This window comes from Leuciscus leuciscus, assembly GCF_965113295.1.
Source record: "Leuciscus leuciscus genome assembly, chromosome: 14".
Classification (NCBI taxonomy): domain Eukaryota; kingdom Metazoa; phylum Chordata; class Actinopteri; order Cypriniformes; family Leuciscidae; genus Leuciscus; species Leuciscus leuciscus.
Window position 1 is genome coordinate 8,604,939 of NC_138738.1, and position 17,810 is coordinate 8,622,748.

General features: G+C 36.5%; 1 protein-coding gene and 1 long non-coding RNA gene across 3 annotated transcripts in view; one reads left to right on the forward strand and one right to left on the reverse strand.

Annotated features, from left to right (window-relative positions):
- The window catches only part of cntn6 (contactin 6), an 87,525-nt gene extending 83,708 nt beyond the window's left edge, over positions 1 to 3,817 (reverse strand). Inside the window, exon 1 of one of the 2 annotated variants that reach the window (XM_082190173.1) lies at positions 3,639 to 3,817. The gene's annotated coding sequence lies outside the window, so the exon portion shown is untranslated. The remainder of the gene's footprint in view (positions 1 to 3,638) is intronic. The other variant, XM_082190172.1, reaches the window with a different exon arrangement.
- The window catches only part of LOC309514064, a 35,602-nt gene continuing 19,050 nt past the window's right edge, over positions 1,259 to 17,810 (forward strand). Inside the window, exons 1-2 of the long non-coding RNA XR_014211594.1 lie at positions 1,259 to 3,451; positions 4,756 to 4,880. This is a non-coding gene — a long non-coding RNA (uncharacterized lncRNA). The remainder of the gene's footprint in view (positions 3,452 to 4,755; positions 4,881 to 17,810) is intronic.

The following is a 17,810-nucleotide window of genomic DNA, read 5'->3' on the forward strand; positions in this document are numbered from 1 at the left end:
TCTACATCTGGCTGATTGTAAACAGTGTATTAAACACAATCACTGACTCCTCCATTTTAACATTTAAGGATCCTACATAACATTGTGTGCATGTGTCATCTATCACTAAGGCCGCATTTACACTGCAGGTCTTGATGCCCAATTCCGATTTGTTGACTATATCCAATTTTTTTGACGACTGTGTTACATATTTTAAAAGTGACCCATGTCCGATATCTGTATTTACACTATATACTTGGCGAAACAACCCAGGTTCTGACCTGGAAAAGCTTAGGCTGAAAAGGATGTAAAAATGGAGCGGTTTGCAATGAATGAAGACAAAATGATAATGCAAGCCATCTTCCGCACCATCTTTAAAGGCCAGCAAAACATTAGGTTCTCCATTGCGCCATTGAAAAGAGTAATGTGATCGCGGTTGGTGTCCACCTGAGTTGACGTCATTCGCCTTTTTCCAATGACGTATGATATGACACATTGACGGGAACATTTTGCTTAAATGGCAGACACAATTGCATGTATCCGAATCATATCAGATTTATTTCCACATATGAATGAGGACTGAGACCAATCTAAGAATATCGGAATCAATGTGCTTTTTTGCTGTTTACACGTTTGTGGGTCATATCCAATCAGTGCCACATAGGAAGGGGAAAAAAAATCGGAATTGGGTCACTTGAACCATGTAATGTGAATGCGGTCTAAGATGACTATCACATTGCTGGAGAGTGGAGACTAAGACCTGATAAGTCAATGCCACAACTGGAGTGGCTTGTAATCTACACAGAAAAAAAAAAAGATAAGTAGAAAAACTATTGATGCAACACTTCTTTTTTTCTTCTTTTTTGTTACAGAGAAGGCAAAATCAAAATAAAGTTTTGGTAATTCAATTTTGGTAATTCAACTCTTTATTCTGTGTAGGGTTCTCAGGTGATAAATGAAACCAGTCTATGGCAGCAAGTCGCCTACCAATATTTCAGACGAACAATTTTACATAACAAGCTTCATTTTTGGTCACAGTGAAGTGCGTCCACACTGCTGACAGGCTTATTAATTAACTACCTGTTGTAGTTTACTGTATCTCCATTTTGAGCATGAAATATACACTGAAACGGTCAAAATGCATCATCAGAGAAGCGCTAATTAAATGTCACTCTTTTAGTCAAAGATTTCAGCCATGCAAAACTACTTTGCTTCATGAAACTATTTAGTTCTCTTCGGACAAATATTTTCATTTGCCGAAATTATTATAAAAACACTTTTAACCAATGAACTTCTACGACCTTTCCAGACCAGTCATTCATTCACAGACCGTTCACACCAAGAACATCAGCTTTAAAGATAACTAAATTATCCTCCACAACAATGAACAATAACAGTCTGGCACGCTGCAGTTATGTCGTCTGCAGCTTTAAACGCTCCAGCTCTTTAATGTTGGGTGGTGCTGATTGAATGAGTGTTTTTAATGATATTTTGTTTTTGATTATATTTTTATCATTCATCAGCTGGAAACAAAAAATTGTTCTGAAAGTGAATCAAAAGATATCGTTCCTCTGTTGTTTTTATTACTTGTGGTGTGGACTTTGCTATTCTCATATAGGAAGATTATTAAAACTTTATAGTCATAGTTATTGTTATAGATATTGTCCTTGGACTTTCATTGTCATAGATAAAAGTCCTATAGGACTTTTAAATTCAGCATGATAGCAAAATTAACCCTACTCATTTTCTTCTAAAATAACTTTCCTTTTCCACTCATGTCACTGAACAGGCTATTGGATAACAATCACCAAGTCAAAAAGACACTCAAGCAATTTCTAATAAAATATTTTAAAGCTGAGCATAACTAGAGAAATGTATATTCACCTCAGAAATCACTGTACTCTAATGATCGGAAATTACAATTTGTTTTTAAATTCTCGTATTTTACAAGTTTTCCATGCCATAAAAATAAATAAAAACATTATTTCAAATTTAAAAAAGATCACTGCTATTGTAATATGAATAAAGTATAAACCTACAACCTTGGAATAGGTGTTCGATTTTCAGTGCATCACGATTTCACTGTATATTTTCAAGCATGTCGTATGCATGACTATAGAGTCATACTTTGTTGGCATTAAGGATCAGTTCACTATATCAGTACTAATAGTCAACAGAAGGAACCCAGTGTAGTGCATGCTCAGTTTAAAATCACAGCTTTGGTAAGCGTGTGCGTTGGTAGGGGGAGGCTGATACGTTAAGAGTTATCTTTCTGGAAAGTTGCTTTATTAGCAGATGTTAGCAGAAGGTTATACACTCAACACCATCTGGAGACATGGCAAGGGAAGCTGCTGTACTTCAATAATCTACCATACAGAATGACATCAGACATACAGAAAAAGCAAGTGCGCACACTCCCTTGTCCTATTCATTATTTATTCAGCTTCTGGTATTTATACTCCTGGGAATCTCAAGTATTCTCTCAGAAGTATTCAGAGCTAACATTTTAAGGGAGACCAGGAAGTGCTCTATGAAGGGTAGTTTTTAGAAGCATAAAATCACATCTGGCTTATTTATTTATTTATCATATTAATGGATAACACAGGTGGTATCATCCGAATCAGCAGGTTCTCTTATTTAATTTGATACAAAACATCCAAGCGTTTCACATAACTAGGAACTGATGGGGAGAGTTGTAGCACTTTTCAATACATACAATACATCAAATGATGATTTCACACAATGGGACAGTGAATACAAACCTTTTGTAATATGATCACACATACACATCTGTGATGTTCTTAGATTATGTTTACATAGACGCAAGCTACAGATGTGTTACTCTATGGTCAGAGTTACAAGTAACCACTGCAATCACCCTAACATTCAATAGCAAAGTGTAACAACCCACCTGATCTCATAAAGCAGAACATTATATTCCAAAATAAGATATTGGGGTTCACACAGGACGTGTTCCACCTGCTCTATTTTTAATCATATAGCCAGACGTCTCTGGCAGGTGTGTCGCGTCTCGCGCTATTCCCGTTTTTCAGGAGCTAGTTCACCATTCCTTTTTTTACCATACTGTGAAAGTGGGTAGAATGAGGATGCAATTCAGCGCGTGTTCCAATTAAAGTAATACTGGTTTGGAACGACGCGAGATTGAGTAAACGACAATAGAAATCTAATTTTGGGGTGCTATGTCCCTTTAAGACAGTAGAACTGTAAAAACAGTTCAACTTTTAAAACCCCGTCTTGTGAACGTTGCGCGCCGTCTTGCTGCAAGAATGCGCCGTGTGTGACGCATCCCATGTCGGAGACACGCGCGCACAGCACTGTCACGTTATTTTAGAATGCCATATCTAACAAAACTTAGGAAAAACTCAGCCATGCATGATTCATAATCACAAGATCCTTAAATCAACGATATGTAATGCTATAGAGTAACGTGAGGAACATAAGTGTCCTTCAGGTAAGTGATTCGCAGGAGAACTAATACAAATGCACAAGACGCCTGGCGTGCTTTGGCGCGTCCCCGTATTCCCGCACCATACAACATAACCAATCAGATAGACGCATTTTTCAAATATTTAGATGTACAGATCATATAATTGATCTCTGGATAAACACATTGCACCGATGAAAGCGGGTCGTCTTACCTTACCTCAAGCTCGGTTCCAGTAAAGGCAGTGAGCGGAGACAGTGGGGAGAGATGTGGTCTGCTGGAGACACAGTGAGGTCTGCTGTCCGAACTGTTGCCTGTCTCCTCTCAAAGCGCATGGAAGCTATTCTTAACTGAACGAAACCCCTCCCCTGCTTCACACATGATATTTTCAGCTACATTGTATTTGGGAAAGGATTCATTTGTCCGAATCCATGCTAAATGAACTACCTGTGCTGTCGAGATGTTTTGCTAGTCTTAACCACCCGTTTTTTTTTTTTTTTTTTTTTTTGGGTCAAAATATGGCACGAGGTCAATGTTTTGCAACAAAATATCTTTCTGAAAAGAGGTTTATTTCAGTCATAGCCATAGCAGGTTAAGCTGTATAATATCTGTGTACATTAGTGGCTCCTCCTTAAATACATATAAACTTTGCCCACCCAGCCGGCACATGACCGACCTTCAACGTTGAAATATGGTTGAAATAATGTCAGCTGTCGTTTCAACGTTGAAACAACATTGAAATAACGTTTAATGCTAAATGGTTGAAAAGGGTTAACAAAAACCCTTCTAAATCAACGTTGAAATTTAGGCTATAGACTAATAAAAAATTAAGAGGCTCTTAATTTGGCAAACACCCCCATACAATTTTCTGCAGTTGCTAAAGGTGTAATAATTCCTTAGAGATGTGAACATTTTATTAGATCAGATGTTTGATCAGATTACTATACTGTTTGAGGTTTGAAGATTTTTTTCTTAAAAAACAAAACAAACCTTTTATCAATCAAAGAGGATTAAATTGATAAAGTAACAATAAAGACATTTATAATTTTACAAAAAAAAAAATGTTGAAAAAAATCTGTTTGCTTAAAGGGTTAGTTCACCCAGAAATGACAATTCTGACAGTAATTACTCACCCTCATGTTCCAACCCCAATCTTCTCAGTTCTCACGCATGCGTCGTTGCGCTCTCGTAAACTCACGTCAGAGGCCCGCACACAGAAGTCGTTATTTTTTTAGGGTTTTTTTGCGCACAAAAAGTATTCTCGTCGCTTGATAAACTTAAGGTTGAGCCACTGTAGTCACTTGGACTAAAGATGTTTTTAACTTTTCTAGGCTGGCAGAATGAAATTACCTTGAAGCCTATGAAGGAGTGAGACAGCTCTCAGATTTCATCAAAAATATCTTAATTTGTGTTCCGAAGATGAACGAAACTCTTACAGGGTTGGAATAACATGAGGGTGAGTAATTACAGACATAATTTTCATTTTTGGGTGAACAACTTTCTATTCATCAAAGAAAAAAAAATATTGATAATAATAAGAAATATGTTTTGGGCACCAAATCAGCATATCATTATTTCTGAAGGATCATGTGACTTTAGTATACATTTAAAATATAATTTTGATCAAATAAATGCAGCCTTGGTAAGCAATAAGATACTTCTTAAAAAACATTTAAAAAATATTACCAACCCAAAACTTTCAAATGTGTATATGAAAAATATAGATTATTAGTAGTAGTAGTAGTATATAACTCATAATAATTTTACTGGGTGACAATATTTAAATACAATATATGTCTTTGACCTTTATAACAAAATTATTTTAAAGAAAAAATAGCACAAACACACTTTCAAGCAAAACATTTTACTTGTGTGAACTGACTTTAGACATCCACTAAAGATCACCTTAGGACCATTGGTTAAAAGTAGGGGAGAGCAGGGGCGAAAGTACCATTTTTCAGAAAAACATAATTTGAAAAGATGATGGTTTAGACAGAGGTATATTTTTGCTATGGTCAGTCACTCACAAGTGTGGTCTATCAATACCAGGTGGTATTTTGTAAAAATGTAGAAGGACTTCAGTATAATTTCACTTTGAACTTAAGACTGCTCATGTTACTTTCGACCCCGTCAGTTGGGACGAAAGTAACACACAGGTGGGTCAAAAGTAACACAACAATATACAAGCTAGATTGTTTGTGTTACTCTTGTTTTTTTTGTTTTTTTATTAGTCTAAATATACCTGAGTATATGACCTTGTTAACATGCAACTGCAAACATATTTTGGCCTTTATATTTGCAAAAAATTGTTAATTTACATTTTCATTTTAAATTTCAGTTTCATCAATGTTTCAAATAACCCAACAGTACAAACTTGAATTGTTTAGAATATTTTTTTTATTGGCAATGTCAATCTATTTTATAAAATGTGTTTTCAACATAAACAATTAGAAAATTTAATTAAATTACCATAATATAAATTCTCAACATAATGTAACAATAGTCATGTTTCCATCAAGTTTTTATGCATAAATTTAAAATCTGCATTAAAACATCAGGATGGAAACCCTGAAAATACATAGGTGGAGGTGGAAAAGCTATAAGGTATGGCTAAAACCTAAATGTGACTAAGGTAAATGGAATGGTGACACAGAAATCAGCTGATTTAAATGTGAACGCCCTCTCTTAAACATCTGGCTGAATCAGACCTCTATCTGTCTTACTGACCCTCACTCTTGCCATGTTCTGTTGGTATAATATGACATAAACATGTTTTAATAAATGCTGCAACACAGAGAAAGTCACCACATTAGCAGCGCGACAAAAGAATCACTTGTTTTCACTATAGCGGGACAAAAGTAACAAGTGTTACTTTCGTCCCGACAGGAACTCCTGACGTTTAAACCCGATTTACTTTTATACTGAAAAACTCTAACAAGGCAAACTTCAGGATGTGTTACAGCACTTAATAACATGTAGATTGATCATTACTGTTTGACATGAAACGAAAAACACATCTTGTAATTAGAAAAAAAAGTACCGCTTCAGTAATTTACTTATCGAACTCGAAAACTGCTTACTGGACATAACCGCGGGAAACGATGACGAAATCACGTGATATCTGGCAGCTCCGTCAAGGGTTGCGTACTGAACGTGCTGTCATAGCTTGAAATGCTAATATAGTCAGGGCTCTGAGAAAATCGCTTTGTTACTTTCGTCCCGCGTTACTTTCGCCCCGGTTCTCCCCTACCTGCAAAAGTTAGTTGTGTGTGAAAAAAAGAGAATGTTTATCATCATTTGTAATAACATTCAGACATTAGGTCTGACTTAAGTATCCTAAAATGACCAAATAATTTTGGGGTCACTGTATATTCATATAGGCTAGTCTATATTTTGTTTCAAATGTAATCTACATTTTAAATTAAATGTATTTATACTGATCTGTTAATTGCCTATGTTACTCACTCATTTTAGTGTTATCTAATATAAATATACTAATAGGCATGTATTTGAAAGAAGTCATAACTTTGCTCACATCCCACAAGATGCTGAAACTACCTTTCCATGGTTTATTCTCTTGAAAAGAAGTTACAAGGCTGTCTGGTTTCCTCATTGTCTTTCAATTCCAACCATCATTAGCAACAAACTCTCACAGTCAGAAACAGATTTCTCTTTAGTACTTTTCAATCCTCATAGCAGGAAAAGAGCTGGCATGAGGGAATTTGTCTCTTTTTTTTAAAACTTTCTTCCACTGTAATTGTGACCTTTTCTGATGGGTTCTGTACCCTTTCCTGCAGACATATGAGGACACTTGCAATCTCCCAAACGTGTGGAAGCAAGCAGATGGCTGGCTAATTCTTTTGTGTGTGTGTGTGTGTGTTTGCTACAAAGGCAAGGTATAAAAGCACATAAAAGTAATATTAACATAACAGATTATAACCTGAAGGGACATGTATGCAAAGAACTGTCCTCCGCAGGGTATCACTTGAGCCATGACTGTTCGCATATCAATACTCCCAAGTTCCCCAGCGAAAAAAAACACCAACGGAAATAGAAAGGATATGGCAAGGATACCGCAAAGCTCGATTTCATTATCTACAGGGAAAGACGGGAGAAAGAGAGAGAGTGTCAAGAGTTCCAGGAATATAAACTACACCCAGGACAAATATACAGCTATCAGACACGTTCATACAATTAAGATATTCGTTTCATGTAATTACCACAAATTCCGGTGGGACACCGAGCGTTACACAATGAACTTCCTGATACTGCTGAAGCTTGCAGATGAATGACTGGCTCAGGAGTGTTATATGATTCTGAAGGTTGAGGATGAAAGTGACTTTTACACAGACTATATTGCAGGGTGTTGATTCGGCACATTATTTCACTTCGCTGTGATGTTTATCGCCTATCTGGCCTGTTACTAAAAATGACAGCTGGAGGTGGGTGGAGATGAACAGGCTTTGGTCAGTGGGTGATTTTGTAACGCTTTTGACCGAAGTTCTACATTTTAATAGCCAGCCGGGACTCTTTTTATTGTTCGCCATTGGGTTTACAGAGTTGTACAAATTGCCATTGGGAGGCAATGGACGCTTTTTATTTTGAATAGTCAACTCATAAATGTCTAAATAGTGCCATATAACATCAAGATTTATCAACAAGATAGAGAAACAAGATTTTTAAGAAATGAGTCTTTTTATTCAGCAAGGATGGATTAAAATTGATCAAAAGTGACAGTAAAGACATGTATAATGTTACAAATGATTTCCATTTCAAATTAATAGTGTTCTTTTTTTATCAAAGAATTTAAAAAAGTGAGCATAAGAGATTTTCAAAAACATTTGACTAAATCTTACTGACCCCAAACTTTTGAACAGTAGTGTATTATGCCAAGTCTTCTGAAGCCATACTATTGTCACAATTTGATCCACAATTAATGACGAAAAGAAAAAAATCATAGCCCTAGTGATTTTTTAAAAACTAAATATATTTGAAATACATTTATTTTATGCTAAGTATACTACAAATACATTTACATATTATGTACTTAATATAAATACCCTGCACTTGTACTTTTGGTATACTTAAATTAATACTAATTTTGTACTTAATGTACTTTAGTTATCTGGAAATAGTGCTGAGGTAACTAAATACTTTAGTATATTTGATTGTGCTATAGTGGAACTATTGCAAATATACTTTAAATATCTTGCATTTAAAGACTGATATTAGACAGATATCATACTATCCTTACTAATAGTGATTTTAAACACATTTTAAGGCTCAATATTAAGAAATGTGCATTGTACAATAAAGAAGTACTCCAAATTATTATTTTTTTTTTTTATCTGTAAGTCTCAGGCAATGTGTCAGTAAAAATGTTAATGGACTTGTAGTATACTTAGAATGAAATAAATGTATTTTAAATACATTTTGATGTAGGTTTTTTTCACTAGGGTAGAGATAAACATCTAGGGTAAGCCTTTTTTTAAGGCTTGCAATGATCATTACTACATTGTCCCTCTGTACTCCAAATAGTGCATTAACTTTTTTAAAGTGCCATTTTACCATCCCTTTTTTCTCCTGTAGCTCATTTACACTCAGTATAGCACCTACACAGAGTCACGTGTCCTGTCATCAATCTCCCCTACGTGTCGCTTGGCAAACAGACTCTTGACACAATCATTCTCTACTGAGAAAAAGGGCCTCAGTTAAAAAGTAAAAAAAAAAGACTGACCTTTTCTTTGCCTAATGTGACAAGATGCATCCTTGTATAAATGTCACAGTATATCATACAGCTCCAGATATGACTTTGAGCATCAGCTTTATACGTGTACTACTTTTAAAGCAGTGGTTCTCAAACTTTCAGATCATTGGTGTTAACAATAGTAACAATAACGTTCCCTCTAATTTTGTCCAGCATTGTTCAACTTGAAAGGAAAAGCTTATGGACTGTATGAGAGACAATTTGAAAAAAACAATATTACTGTTCTTAAAATGAATGTGTAAAACACTAATCCGTCCTAGTGTGGCCAAATAGAAAGAATTGCAATACCTGCATTAATGTTAATATGCAATTTTGGCTGAAATTTCTTTAATTCAAACCCATAATCACTAAATATATTTCATAATTTGGGGCCGTGTAGTTTATTGAAATTCTGCCTTCTAAAAGCAATTGAAATTAAATTGAGCATATACTGTAGATGCTTATTTTGAGAGTAAGTGGAATATTATCCTTTTGGCGATCACATCAGATTTTAGCTGGTTTTTATAGGCATGCGGAACACAACTGTGTCACATGGACATCTTGAGATCTATTCAAATGAATTGCGTTGCCGAAGTAAGAATTTAGTCTATGCATTAGGGTCTAAAACACATAATAAATATACATTACTCAAAGGTTTTTGATCTGTAAGCTTCTTTTTAATGTTTTTGATCAAAAATACAGTAAAAACTGTAATATTGTGAAATAGTATTACAATTTAAAAGAACAGTTTTAATCTGTTTTAAATCTATTTAAAAACAATTTTTATATATATATTTATTCCCGTGGTGAAAGCTGAATTTTCAGCATCATTACTCCAGTCTTCAGTCACATGATCCTTCAGAAATCATTCTGATATGCTGATTTGCTGCTCAAAAAACATTTCTTATTATTGCCAAAGTAGAATACTGTTGTTCTGCTTTAATCTTTTTATTTTTTTGTAATACTTTTTTTTTGTCAATCACATCAGTTTTTGCTTGTTTTATGTGCATACAGAACACAATTGTGGTGCATTAAGATTCCCATTCAAATCATTGCAATGTAGTGCAAAGTATTAAAGTCTAAGACACATTGTATAATTGTATACACTCACCTAAAGGATTATTAGGAACACCATACTAATACTGTGTTTGACCCCCTTTCGCCTTCAGAACTGCCTTAATTCTACGTGGCATTGATTCAACAAGGTGCTGAAAGCATTCTTTAGAAATGTTGGCCCATATTGATAGGATAGCATCTTGCAGTTGATGGAGATTTGTGGGATGCACATCCAGGGCATGAAGCTCCCGTTCCACCACATCCCAAAGATGCTCTATTGGGTTGGGATCTGGTGACTGTGGGGGCAGTGCATTTTAGTACAGTGAACTCATTGTCATGTTCAAGAAACCAATTTGAAATGATTCGAGCTTTGTGACATGGTGCATTATCCTGCTGGAAGTAGCCATCAGAGGATGGGTACATGGTGGTCATAAAGGGATGGACATGGTCAGAAACAATGCTCAGGTAGGCCGTGGCATTTAAACGATGCCCAATTGGCACTAAGGGGCCTAAAGTGTGCCAAGAAAACATCCCCCACACCATTACACCACCACCACCAGCCTGCACAGTGGTAACAAGGCATGATGGATCCATGTTCTCATTCTGTTTACGCCAAATTCTGACTCTACCATCTGAATGTCTCAACAGAAATCGAGACTCATCAGACCAGGCAACATTTTTCCAGTTTTCAACTGTCCAATTTTGGTGAGCTCGTGCAAAATCGTGCAGACACCTACGATCGGTCAACGAGCGACGTCTCGTGGTTCCATCACAGAAAACCACAAAATCACTTTCCAGAACATTCTCATTCACAGTTCCATGCTGGTGGAACGCTCTCCCCACCCTCATCCGGAATGCAGAATCCCTGACAACATTCAAAAGACAGCTAAAAACCCATCTCTTCCGTGAGCACTTAACCTCATAAAAAAAAATAAAAAAAATAACCGATGTTTTTCCCTTTGAAACATCACTTATCAGGCTTATGCTACTCTGAATAATACCTGAACTTCGTATTTTGAGCACTTCATGTGTTGTTGTTGTTTTTTGCCTCTTTATGATGACTCACTTAAATTAGTCCTAATTTGTAAGTCGCTTTGGATAAAAGCGTCTGCTAAATGACTAAATGTAAATGTAAATTGTAGCCTCTTTTTCCTATTTGTAGTGGAGATGAGTGGTACCTGGTGGGGTCTTCTGCTGTTGTAGCCCATCCGCCTCAAGGTTGTGCGTGTTGTGGCTTCACAAATGCTTTGCTGCATACCTCGGTTGTAACGAGTGGTTATTTCAGTCAAAGTTGCTCTTCTATCAGCTTGAATCAGTCGGCCCATTCTCCTCTGACCTCTAGCATCAACAAGGCATTTTCGCCCACAGCACTGCCACATACTGGATGTTTTTCCCTTTTCACACCATTCTTTGTAAACCCTAGAAATGGTTGTGCGTGAAAATCCCAGTAACTGAGCAGATTGTGAAATACTCAGACCGGCCCGTCTGGCACCAACAACCATGCCACGCTCAAAATTGCTTAAATCACCTTTCTTTCCCATTCTGACATTCAGTTTGGAGTTCAGGAGATTGTCTTGACCAGGACCACACCCCTAAATGCATTGAAGCAACTGCCATGTGATTGGTTGATTAGATAATTGCATTAATGAGAAATTGAACAGGTGTCCCTAATAATCCTTTAGGTGAGTGTATAAATCAAATGGTATATTTATCAGAAATTTGAAATAAAACATGGAAAAATAAAAATGCCAATTTAAATAAAGTATACTGTAATTTGTACATGGACAGACATTTGTAAATTGTAATATCCATGTGTCATGTCCAGTTTGAGAACCGCTGGCCTTTAGCAGCCTGCCATCACATATAAAGTCTGAGCATGGTTCAAATTTATTGCTAGAGACACTGCTTTCATCTTACCTGCTGCCAGGGAGATATTGTAGGAGATGCACTGGACTGTGTGGATACCACACAGCAATTCACATTCTGAGTTCCTGCCTGTCTTTTTATGTTTGAGTGCATGAGAGTGAGTATGTGTCTTCCTTGATAAAACAGCCCAAAAGCTTACTGTCTCTAGCCATTTCTTTGATGTTATTGAAGAAGTGAATGCATAGTGAAAGGACGCTTCACTTGTCCTAGTCAAAAGTGAACTGAACAGGTTACACTGACAGCAATACAATAACCATATAAGTGGTCCTATTTTGCTACACTGATGTACGTTTTTTTTTAAGACTTCCAATTCACTATAGGGAAATAACGAGAAGAATAACAATATCTATGTTTCCTTCCACAGTTGCAAATTTAACTTTGGAATATAGCATAAAACATTTGCAAATAAAGCATCCAAAAATCTTTAGTTTGTGGGAAATTGGTGCAAAATATCTTTAATAAAAATGAAAGTTGCTGCAATCGGAGAAGCCACTTTGGCTCTTTTTTATGTTTTTGTCATGTTATCTTGTGTGCGGAAGCGGATGGTGTTTGTGAATGAAAATATTTGCGACAGCTCTGGGAGGTAATTAAACCCAACCATTTTGATGATAGACTTTGGCTCAGGCATTTTGGAATGACCAAACTGACATTTAAGATGCTGTACAATGAAATTGGTCCACTGGTTAGTTCAGTTATCCAATCACATCCCCTGTTGTGACATTTTTGTTGTTGTTGTTGTTGCGCATCAAGGTATTTAGCTGGTAAACATGTTTTCATCATTTTCCTTATATTTTCCAGAAAGATAGATCCTACCAGTAAATGTTTTTACAATAGGACAATACAGAGTAATTGCACTGTGAAGGAGTGAATACCTCCTAAATAGCACCGCAGGATCTCCAGTTAGACATGCTGAAAAAAGACAGATGGGAATCATTGCATTCAGAGTGGTGTCTCTGAACGGTAAAAAAATAAGACAAACCGACCTTTTACATTTCACATCTGGACTTTTCAATCAGAGACTGACCCGTCGCTAATAAGTGACATCCCTGGCACGCTCAGTAATTTATGAGCTACCACTGCAAATTGCTTCACAGGGGAACGCAGCAGTGCCGTTTGGAGAAAGTAAATGCCTTCGAGACGGACCCCTGACATGTCAAACCTGCTCTATATATGCCACCTCACACAAGAGAGAAAGGAAGCTCCTTTTCTTCTCTTAAGGAGCTTAAGGAAGCTCTATTTTACCAATCATTTCCATAAAGGCCTTTTAAAGTTATATGACATGAGAGCCGAGTTTTGATTGTTATTTGGGCTTTGTGGTTGTCTAGTTTTTCACAAGTACTTTGTCTAGCCTCATGCTCCATAATCTCAAAAGAATATTATAATAACGTGCTATATTGAACATATTAAGCAGATAGTTCCAACTCTGAAATCTGACTGGACTCACGTCATGCCTAACACTTAACCATGGTGAAATGTTGTAATGGCTATTTATAATGGCCAAAGGGCATGGTGCAGAAACTTCTACTGAAGTAGCTAGTAGTTCAGTCTTTCTACAGTGCTTTTCTCCTAATTGCATCTACCGGGAGAAGATTCTCAAGTGAGGTGAAATAAACCATGACCCAGTTTTAGAGCTGACCAAGAGAGAACTTTCTGTGACCTAGCCTAACCTTTTTAGCCATAATTCCCAGCCTTGGGAAAGACTCGCTGTCTGCAATCCGGTCAGTGCATCACTGTGATTTGTAGGACCAATTGCAATGGTTTTCTAACAACTGTATCTTAGACAGAGATTTGGGACTTCTACAGTTCTTCACAGGTCACCTGTTTTATAGTGGAGGGCAAAAAAAATCGATACAGCATAGTATTGGGATATTTTGCGCGGGGATGTTTATCAATACATGGGCGCCAAGTATCAATCTTTTCAGGGCATGGATTTTTGCTTGGGATTGTGAGTATTGTGCATCATTTTAGCTTAAGCTCTGCAATTATAATGCTGGAAATAATAATAATAATTTAAAATCTTCCCTTCAGACTTCTATTTCACAAAAAGTGTGAGTAAATCAGCGATACTGAATCTCTCTCTTTCACTCTCAGACACGTGCAGTGAGCTGTTTAAAGGAAGCGCGTTCTTGCATATTTTCGAACATGGACTGCTCAGTGCAGGCTAATTAAACGTTTCAATTCGACACGCAAATGCCGTCCCACCACGTCTGCATTACAATCCAACAGCGCGCTTTGATGAAACAAAACTTTCGCTCGCAGTTAGAATCATAGAAGCCTTCTACATAATGCCATTTCTATTGGCTGAGCCTAAAAGGCATGTGACTAAACATGACCTTCTATTCGGAGCTCTGACAAAGCAGGAAAATAGTCATTTTCACAGAGAAGAAAAACAATAATAACAGCCACTGTCAAAAGCAATTAAAAAAAAAAAAATTCCATTAAATATATGCTGTGTATGTATTGTTTGCAATTTTAGTTTAAATCAAATAAATAATACATCAAAATACTACTTTTGACCAGGCATTAATGGAGAAAGATGTAGTTATGGCACCATTATATTATAGATAAGTAATAAATAATATATAAAATATATATAAATAAAACATTAAATTACAATAGAATATACTTATATCTTATGATTCTATAAATAAAGTTTTAGTTAAATCTGAATAGCAATTTAGTCAAGTTAGTCTCTCAATTTGTGTGACAGCATAAATTGATATTTTTTTTTTTTCACCATGTTGCTCTGTCTGTTCAGTCAAATCAATTTAAGGGAGGTGAGACTTGTTCCTGTTGACTCAGGAGCGAGAACATCAAGGTGCAAATCTTCTCCTAAAACAATGTGTTTACTCTCCGGATACAAACGGATATGCTCAGCACTGTTAATAACAATGCAGCAATAAGTTTTAATTAACGTTACGAAAATAAACATTGCTTTAATTCCTCATGATAGTATGCAGTTGCAAAGTTGCATTACTTTGTAGTTGATGCAAGCAATGACTTATAAAACATAAGTTTTAAATGAAGTAAAACAAAGTCTGTTAACAAACACTAAATCAATAACTTCAAGGTGTACTGAGTTACACATTCACGGTTCACTACAAGGAGGTCTGGAATACCTAGAAAAAGCTATAACATTAGCATTCCTATTCATCACAATAGCAGCTGAATATATTTTGTATATATATATATATATATATATATATATATATATATATATATATATATAAACTGCACCTTTAAAAATCAGTGCCTTTAAAAAGAGAAATGTATGTGAAAAAGCAACAGCAAATACATCAAAGAAAAAGCGAGATTTGAAGTCAAAAAGCATGCAGAGAATCCTCCAAACAACAAAAAGAAAAAAGCATGAGACTCGCTCTATAGTGGCTAGTGGCAGCTCAAGTGAGTCTCATTATGTTCGTTCCACTCTGCATACATGAAATAGAAAGAAATTGCCCTGAGTGTCAGTGGGACAACCACAGGATCTCTCCTTAATGTAGGGAACATGTCAAGGTTGCCCTACTTTCTAAAAAACATGGATGATGCACCACATTCTTGCAAAAACTTTTGTCTTTTTTTGCCTATGCAACTCACTTGTGCAACCAGCGCTAGCAAAGATGGATGTGCGCGGTATATGCGACGTAGAGGTTTGCCCTACGAGTGTCACATCTATCTGTGCATCTCACTTACTCAAGGTTGCAGTGAGATGATAAACTCTACTTCCAGGCCCGTTATGATTTTCATTCCCCTGGTGGTAATGGGGCTTGAAAAGAGAATCTGGCTGTAAGTAATTAAGAGGGCTGTGCAGTGCCCCTAATCTGAATATGAAAAGAATGTTCCTGAATTTCAAACATGAACATGATTTGCTCCACTTTCGTTCATCGTTTAATGATTTTATAAGCCGTTTTGTTCTTTGTGGTCGTTTCTTTGTCACTCTGGGCTGAATTAAATGTTATTAAGCGTACCTTCTGTTTTTATTGACATGCACCGTCAGCATTTATAACTCTCCGAACGAGAGGTGCTTTCTCAGAGGAGTGAGAAGAGACTAAATAACTGGTGGTAAATAAATAAATCACAGCAAATATTACAAAATATGACACAAGATGTGTGTTTCGACTAATGTTTCCTCTATCATTATGGAAAGCGAGTAAACTGGGCCACTCAGCACCCCGGGAACACCCCACTTTTCATTTGGCTAGGCGGCTACCCACTGCGCAAAATATGTTCAATGATGAATGTTCGTGATCTTCCAGAATATCACAATTTCTCAAGAGAAAATACTATTCATTATAATGTCCGTTTCAGTGGGTTGAGGTTAAAACAGGGATTTTCAAACTTTTTAATGCTAAGGACCTCCAAATATAACAATCCTCTTGTAACAAACCCTGTTGTTAAATATAAATGCAGCTACTTTATATACAGTAATTTCATGTATATAAAGACCCATTCATACTTACATTTCTCTTTTTAAAGGCACCCATTCATACTGTGTATAATGAAATATACTGATATATACTGAGCCCCTAAGAGGAAATAGTGGTGGAAAAAAATTAAATGCCTCAAAGTCAATTATTCTGCGTGCGAACGCAAAGTTTCTCGGGGAACACAAAACATTTGCGAGAGAATGCAAAAGCATTGCCAAATATGTTTTATCTCCCATCTAATTTTTTTCTTCACCATGTCCCTTTAGGCCGGGGCTCCGTATATATTATAAACAACACAAAATTAAATAAGTTCTAAAGTATCTAAAACAAATTTATAATTTAATCAGAGGAATATTTAATACAGTTGTAATCAAAATTATTCAACCCCCATTGCAAATCAGGTTTATTGGCAAAATTGTGTGACTTTCAGCTATTTGCAATGAACAAATCAGACAAAAGTAATTGCAATAGATCTTCTATGGTTAAGTCAGGTGACTATGATGCCATTGTAGAATCTTACAGGACTTTTTCTGCAACCAAGCCTTGGTAGAATTGGAGGTATGATTCGGACCATTGTCCTGTTGGAAGGTCCAATGACGTCCAAGCTTCAGCTTCCTCACTGATAGCATGACATTTTCTCCTAGCATTTCCTGATACTTCAATGAATCCATCTTGCCTTCCACACGCTGCAGGTTTATAGTGCCAGAGGATGTAAAGCAGCTCCTGAGCATCACCGAGCCACAACATGCTTAACTGTAGGCAGAGTGTTCTTTTCAGCATATGCTTCATTCTTCTTTCTCCAGACATACCACTGATCCATAGAGCCCAAAAGTTCCAATTTTGTTTCATCGCTCCACAGAACAGAATCCCTAAACATCTGTGGCTTATTTGATTTTGAGAAAATTGGAGCCGACTTCCTTGTGCTTTTGGGTCAGTAGTGGTGTACGTCTTGGAGTTCTAGCATGCGTTTGCACCTTACTATGCAAGCTGAAACCTCAGTTTCTGTTGCCACCAAGTTTTGCTGCAGGTCTTTTGCAGTCACTCGAGGATTTTTCTGAACTTGCCTTCTGAGAAATCTGGTTGCAGCCATTGATAGCATCCTTTTTTTTTTTACCCGTCCAGGAAGTGTAACCACTGAAGCCCTTGATTAGTTACATGAGCTGTGCTTGAGACCTTGCAGATTTGTGCTTTTGTGAGGGATACTATTCATTTTGAGATGGCAGAAGTCATTAAA